This window comes from Bubalus kerabau, chromosome 17 (genome assembly GCF_029407905.1).
Source record: "Bubalus kerabau isolate K-KA32 ecotype Philippines breed swamp buffalo chromosome 17, PCC_UOA_SB_1v2, whole genome shotgun sequence".
Lineage (NCBI taxonomy): Eukaryota > Metazoa > Chordata > Mammalia > Artiodactyla > Bovidae > Bubalus > Bubalus kerabau.
The window spans coordinates 33,878,246-33,886,597 of NC_073640.1; positions in this window are offsets into that span (position 1 = coordinate 33,878,246).

Sequence of the window (8,352 nt, forward strand, 5' to 3'; positions counted from 1 at the left end):
GTTTATAAGAAATACTTTTTTCTTTAAGATATGGTGATATTCTCACATGGGAAATATTTTTAGTTTCTGTTAGTTCAGGAATGATCCACATTTGCAAAATGTCTGAAAGACAGTGGTAATAGAAATTTTGTATTTCTAAATCCATTGTTAAAATTACCAGTGGATCTGAACAACCAGATACTTTAAGATGAATTTAGTTTATTTGATACCTGCCACTAGAATTTAAATATCAGCTTCAAAACACTTTTAGAACTAGTAAATTAGCACATTAGGTGAGCTGATTCCTTTCAGCAACTTTCAAGCAAGAATAAAAAGAATCTCAGTATATTATGGTCTGTGGCTTTGAAAAAATGCTTACATTTCATTATCGTACTATTCACTCTCCTTTGCATTTATGAATATTCTAGGAGAAACAGGGCAGAAGTTGGACTTTTAAAAAACTTGATCTTTATTTACATTCAATTTGAATAAGCTTTTATTTAAACAGAGAAAGTAGGTTTCCAATTTTAAAACACTAATGAATAAGAAAAATGAAGATAATGCTATGTTTATTCTATTTGGTGGTAATGTGGAATGCTATTGGAGGTGTTTCTTTGTCATTTTAATCCCAGAAGGCTTTTTTTTTTTTTAGACAATCTCTGCCACCTGTATTCTGTTTGAGATATAATCAGTCAATGTCTACAAACAAGTGATAACATTATAATGCATTTCTGTCCCTTTTCATTCTTTCCAAGAGTGACAAATATACTTTTTTCTCATATCCAAGAGCTTAGGCTGGGCACCAGTGGACTCATTACCATGCCATTAATAAGCAGAGGCCTCCTGAGAGTCTAGCTTTTTCAAGCCCATCTTTTATATCTTCTATTGGATTTTCCCAACAAAAACCTCATTGGTTGGTATCTTTCATTTTCACATTCCCTTTATAAAAACGAAATGATAGAAACAAAGTCCTGAGATTAGATTGGTGATACTGAAATGTTTCTGACAGCCAGCAACAATACTGCCAACCTGAAACGAGATGCTTGCATTATTTATGAACATTAAATGTCACCACTTTCCCCTTCATCAGATAATTTCAGGAGACAGAACCATTTCTGTGGAGGGGAGGGAGTATTTGTACACGTGCCTTGCCCTCCTCCTCTCCCCTCCCCACACCATCTATCACCCTGGCTTTGTGTCAAATTCTCCTCCCTGGGAATAAAACAGGTGCACCTGATCATGTTTTAAGTTTCACTACAAGCCTCAGATCAGGTCGCTTGATAGGGATGTCAAGTGTGTTCTAAACCAAAGGGGACTCTCTGCAATGTAAAGTCATTAGGAAGTCAACTGTTTTTTTCTTTTTTAAATTTTGTTTTCCATGCTTCCTTAAGAAGTCAGTTATCAGAGGGAAATTAGCAGGAGTTGAAAGGAAAAGACACTGTCCCTCTGGCTACCTGATTTATTTATTGATTGATGGTTGGGAAGGAGGTACTCAGTTAATGAGGGGAATGAACAAGATCCAAGTCCCTGGGATTAGCAATGTGAGGCAATGGAAGCCAGTTACACAGGGATATTTAGCTAACATTTACCAGGGAGTCTGAGTCTATTCAAAGCTCCAGTAGCTAAGCAGTGATGTATGGATTCATTTCATATCAAACTGGCTTTTGTACTCTCATCAACCCAAGTTATTTAATAACCAAGCACTCAGGAACAGGGATCTTTGGGGGGAAGGAAGTTTTCACTTAGTGTTCTGTCCTTAGGGTTTCAAATGAATCCTAGAGTTTTTGTAGTTTAACCATCTGATAATAGATCAGGTGTCTGAGGTCCAAAGAGGTTTCTCTTAGGTTAACGTTCTCACATTTCTGGAGAGCAGAAAAGTGGCTGTCAACAAAGCCTGTCTCTGGTCAAACACTCTTTCAATTCAACTAGAAGTTAAAAACATCAACACTCACTCCTTCACCTACTGCACAGAAGGAGAGCTGTGTTTCTACTATCACTGAGAATTACATGCATGTTCCAAAGATAGTCATCATAAGCTATTTGGAGTAGGATGGCTCCAAAACCAGGGGAACCAATGGTGTAAATCCTGGTTTGAAGGTAGGAGAAGACCTATATCCCAGTTCTAGCAGGAAGGCAGGCAGGTAGCAAATCCTTCTTTCCTCTGCTGTTTGTTCTACTCAGAACCTCAGTGAATTAGATGATGCCCACCCACATTGGGGAGGCCAATCAACTTTACCGAATCCAATTAAAATGCTGATCTCATCCAGAAACATCCTCACAGACACATTCACAAATAATGTTTAAGATGGGCACCCTGTGGCCTAGTCAAATTGACATGTAAAATAAACCTTCACAGTCTTTTACCCTAGTCCTAGTATCTCCTCCAGGTCCTAGGTTCCATCGTAGGAAGGCAATGTCCATATCCTTCATCTTGTGTTCCATAGAAATTAAAACATCATAAAGACTGTTATGAACATATCCAACAATTTAGAAGTGGGTAAATTCCTAAATATCATGCAGCCTAGCAGGACTGAATCAAGAAATATAAAACCAATAACAATTAAGGATTTTGAATCAGTAATCAAAACCTCCCAACAAAAGAGGTCCAGAATCAGATGGTTTCAAAGATGAATTCTACCAACATTCAAATAAGAACATCAATTTTCTTGAGCTCTTCCAAAATATAGAATAAGAGGGAGCACTTCCAAACTCATTTTGAGGCTAGCATTACCCTGACACCAAGGAAAAGAGAGACACTATAAGAAAAGAAACAAAAAGAACTATATCCTTGATAAATATGGTTGTGGAAATCAACAAGATATTAAAAAACAAATTTAGCAGTACACTAAAAGGACTATACACCATGATCAAGGGGGATTTATCCCTAGACTGCAAGGATAGTTCATCACGCACAAATCAAATCAATGTGTTATAGTGATGGAAGGATTAAAAAAAAAACAAAACACACAATTATCTCAACAGATGCAGGAAAGCACTTGACCAAATTCAATACCCTTTCATGATCAAAAAACTCAACAAATTAATATAGAAGGAACTTGCCTGAAGACAAATAAAGGCTATATATGGAAGATCCAAGGCTTCCCAGGTGGCAAAGTGGTAAAGAATCCTCCTGCCAATGCAGGAGATGCAGGACATGAAGTTTTGATCCCTGGATCAGGAAGATCCCCTGGAGAAGGAAATGGCAACCCACTCCAGTATTCTTTCATGGGAAACCCCATGGACAGAGGAGCCTCGAGGGCTATAGTCCGTGGGATCACAAAGAGTTGGAAAGGGCTGAGCGTCTGAGCATAGCACAGCACACGGAAACCCCAAAGCTAACACATTCAGCAGTAAAACACAGAGGTTTTTCTCTAAGATCTAGAACAAGGCAAAGATGCCTACTCTTGATGCTTCTGTTCAAAATAGTACTGAAATTATTCCATTTAATCCTGATAAAACTCCTAGAGTTAGTAGTATTATTATGCCTATTTTTACAGATAAGTAAAAGAAATACAGATAATTAGGATGCATTTCTTTAGTACATATATCTGATAGATGTTCAAGGGAGGATTCAGTCTCAGGAAGTTCTAATTTTTGCACATTCCTATCTAATGAGATAATACTTTTTCAAAAAGTCCTGATGCTGGACACAGTGTTTGATAATTAATCAATAAATCAGAATTATTATGTGTGAGACTTTTTGCAATTTTCCTAGGAAGAAGCATTTAAATGAGCAAACATCTAACCTCTGAAAAAGGCTTTTTTTTTTTAATATAGCAAAACATGTGGGCACTGAGATAAGTATACTTAATGACAGCCTGTGTGTGTGTGATATTTATTTACCAACAGCTAAACCCATCAAGTTTTAAGCTGTGGTCTCATCAGTTCTCATAAGCTAAACACCATCAGGCCAGGTTAGGCCAAGTGTTTGTCTTCATTCAACTCCAGGAATGAGACAGGAGTAGGTCTGAATCTGACCTGATGTTTCAACAAATTGTTTTATGTGTTTTAGGGATGAATAGGCTGGTAGCAATTATATTCTGCCTCAGATTGTTTGAATACTATGTTCTTCAGCCTATAGTAATTTCTTCTACCCCTATACTTAGCGTTGGTCAATGCCTAATAATTACATTGCATTTGGGCTGTTCTCACTACCTATTGTGTCTCACCTCTCTGCAGCTGAGCACAAAGTTAAAGTGATCACTTGTGGGCATGACAAGTAATACAGCACTAAGCCTCAGAACTAGACTAAATGTCAATGCCTCTTGGACCATGTACTGCTGAGATTTGTGAACTGCAAAGAGCTAAAAGACATACTAAATCTAGCTCATATCTACTCATTAATCTTAGGACATGAATACTTTATGCCTTCCCAAGTTTTCACTTGTATTTGGAAGTTAATTAGTAGGTTATTTCACTTAAGCTACTAATTTTTAAATATTTTTTAATGTCTCCTATGGCATCCGGTCCTGCCATTTCATGGGAAATAGATGGAGAAACAGTGGAAACAGTGTCAGACTTTATTTTTCTGGGCTCCAAAATCACTACAGATGGTGACTGCAGCCATGAAATTAAAAGACGCTTACTCCTTGGAAGGAAAGTTATGACCAACCTAGATAGCCTATTCAAAAGCAGAGACATTACTTTGCCAACAAAGTTTCGTCTAGTCAAGGCTGTGGTTTTTCCTGTGTTCATGTATGGATGTGAGAGTTGGACTGTGAAGAAGGCTGAGTGCCAAAGAATTGATGCTTTTGAACTGTGGTGTTGGAGAAGACTCTTGAGAGTCCCTTGGACTGCAAGGAGATCCAACCAGTCCATTCTGAAGGAGATCAGCCCTGGGATTTCTTTGGAAGGAATGATGCTAAAGCTGAAACTCCAGTACTTTGGCCACCTCATGCGAAGAGTTGACTCATTGGAAAAGACTCTGATGCTGGGAGGGATTGGTGCAGGAGGAGAAGGGGATGACAGAGGGTGAGATGGCTGGATGGCATCACTCACGTCCATCACTGATGGACGTGAGTCTCAGTGAACTGTGGGAGTTGGTGATGGACAGGGAGGCCTGGCATGCTGTGATTCATGAGGTTGCAAAGAGTCAGACACGACTGAGCGACTGATCTGATCTAATCTGACACCTTAGACTGACTGCAAGCTCTTTGGGGACAGAGATAATTCATCCTAGCCAATCAGGTTACTTTGTTCATGGATGGGCAAAATTCCCCAAAGTGACTAGTGAGATACATTTCTGGGAATTTTGTTGAAGTCAAGAGATAGAAAATACTTCCCCCCACCCTCCCACTGGAGTGGATGATGTAAAAAGGGAGCAACTGGTGACTACCAAGTCATCCCATTTGAGAGCCTTATTTGAAAGGGAAGCTAAAATAAGTGGATAATCTTTGGAATATCTTTATTTTTGAATGTTTTGTTTTGTTTTTCCTTTTTTAGTCAGCTAGTATTGTGTTTTTTTTTTTTTTATTGTTTGGTTTTCTGTTTCTTTTAACTAGAAAAATACTGAGCCATATAACTGCTATTTCCATAAGAATATTTTACTTTGCGTTATCACCTATCTTATACAGTGGGACACAATCAATTGGAAAAGAAACACAAATACTTGGTACACCTTCTTCCTCATATGATTTGTTATGTCAGTTTTTTGGGCATTGGAAATGACTTTTTGAGAGCTTTAAATAAAAGGGAATAAAACATTTTGAGTTCCCAACCCAAGATAGACATCCATCTCAAAAAAAGAAAAGGATGTATTCCTATTAACTATTTTCTCCTCCTATCTGATACTTATTCAAATGAAGAGGTGTACCAAGCAAAGACTACTGGTTTAGTGAGCTTGACTGAAATCACCCCCCCCATATATTCTCATTTTTACTACCAATGGTTATCATATTTTAAGCACTTGCCATATTCCAGGAACTATGAAAAGCACCTTACATATTTTCTCATTGAATCTTCAAGATAACAGATGTGACAAATTCTATTAATATATATTAGCATTCTACTTTAATGAAATAAATATCAGAGCAGCTGAAGACTTCCAAAAATCACAAGCTAACAAGTGGAAGGCTGTGAATGTAATTCAGCTCTGACTTTATAAAACAGATTGCATGTTTATAGCCATCTTTATATAGAGTACATAGAGCTTTTTAACTTCCATTAGCTCATTTAAATTACACAAAAAACCCTCAGGTTTATTCATAGAAGAGAAAATTATTCAATGCATATTTTCATACAGAATTATTTTCCCCCAATTCCATGGGCATGTTTTTTTATTCTTTTCCCCAATTCACTCTCCTCTTCCTGTGCTCTTTAGGTATAGAAAGATGGCTTTCCCAGTGACATACAGACAACTTATCCTTAAGATGCCCAGTTCCTACTTTATATGTGTCATCTGCATAAGAAGAAAATTGCTTTCCTTCCTCATATTAGTAGATAATTTATGACTCAATGCAAACCATAATAAAGCATATTAAATGTCAAACTCATCCTGTGTTCTATTGACAGACACAAACAAAAAACAAAAAAGGAAGGTATATAAACAAGGTCTATCATCATCATTTTGTCAATATTCACACTGAAACAAAGAAGGTAAAATGGTTACAGTAATATAAATAGTAACTACAGCTGTAAAACTCATGCAAAAAAGGCTTAGATGAAACAAAGAGATTAACTTACCCTGGTTTACTACCAGTTGTATCCCTTTTCCTTCATACAAGGACAATAATCCCTTTGATTAACTCTACTAACATGCCTAGCTCCAGTCTCTTACCTTCCTTCAGCATATAAAAGAAGGCTGGATCCACAGCCAGGATGTTCATCAAGATTCTTGCCCAGCACTGGCATCTGTATGGAAAATTATATGCATTAGAACCAAAATAGATTTGGATTTTGCTTCTGCTTCAATTTTTCATCTTATTCCAAGCATTAAGGATCACTTTCTAAATTGAGAAAAAAAAAATTGTGTCCCATTCGTGCAAAAATTATTTAAATTTTACAGTGAGAAGAATAAAAGGATGAGACTGACTCATCATTATCACCAAACCTTCTGCCTTCTATACTAATATGCTGTTTTGTTTTCAGTTTTTATTGCTCTATATTGGGTACAGATTAGTTTTATTTTTTATTAGAACTGGATGCATTCTGAATACTTAATAGGTGTTAGCCAGGGTCTTACATAGTAGGAATTAAAAAAATGATTATTAAATAAATGAATAGAGAACTCATATTGTTATACAACCTTTAGAAGATTTATATATAGTAAGAAGATTAACTGAAGGGAATTCCCTGGTGGTCCAGTGGTTAGGCCTTGACACTTTCACTGTTGGGCCACAGTTCAATCCCTGGTCAGGGAACTAATATCCTGCAAGCCAAGCTTTGCAGCAAAAAAAAAAAAAAAAAAGTTAACTGGAAGATTTATTCACATGGTTTTGTGAATTTTTGTTGTCATTTAGTCACTCAGCTGTGTCTGACTCTTTGCAACCCCATGGACTGTAGCCTGCTGGGTTCCTCTGTCCATGGGATTTTCCAGGTAAGAATACTGGAGTGGGTTGCTGTTTACTTCTCCAGGGGATCTTCTGGACCCAGAAATCGAACCCACATCTTCTGTAAGTCTCCTGCATTAGCAGACAGATTCTTTACTACTGAGCCACCAGGGAACTTGGTATTGTATTAACAAACAATGGAAGAGAATTACTGAACCCTTAACCCTCTCAGAAATTATTTGTTTCCATTTATTTTTTCAAGAAGCAGGGCAAAATTGGAGACAAAAATAAGTTCTGATCACCAGTCTTTATGCTCATTTCACCAAAAAATAATAATTCTTATAATGTTAACTAAGCATGCCTGTTAGTAATAACTTTAAGTGTCCTCCATTTGTGAATTACCTTGTTAGATTTTCTTTCTCAATCTCTGAGATAGGAACAATGAACCAGGTGCTAGGAAAAGATTTAGTGTTTTTACACATAATCCTGTGAAAATTGTGGCCACAAGATTTTGGCCTAATCTGCTTCCCAGGTGGCTCAGAGGTAAAAAAAAATCTGCCTGCAACTCAGGAGCAGTAGGAGATTCAGGTTTGATGCTTGGTTGGGAAGATCCCCTGAAGTAGGGAATGGCTACCCACTCCCAAAATTCTTGCCTGGAGAATCCCATGGACAGAGGAGCCTGGCACGCTACAGTCCATAGGGTTGCAAAGAGTTGGACACAACTGAAGCGACTTACATACGTATTTGTTTCTCATAACTCTTTGAATCTATTTATGTATTGATAAAATGAGTGAAATTCTGTTAATAAGCAATTAATGAATAAAAAGTGTTATACAATGGGAACCTATACAGCAGTGAGGACAAGGAAGTCACCATATGGGTGAAC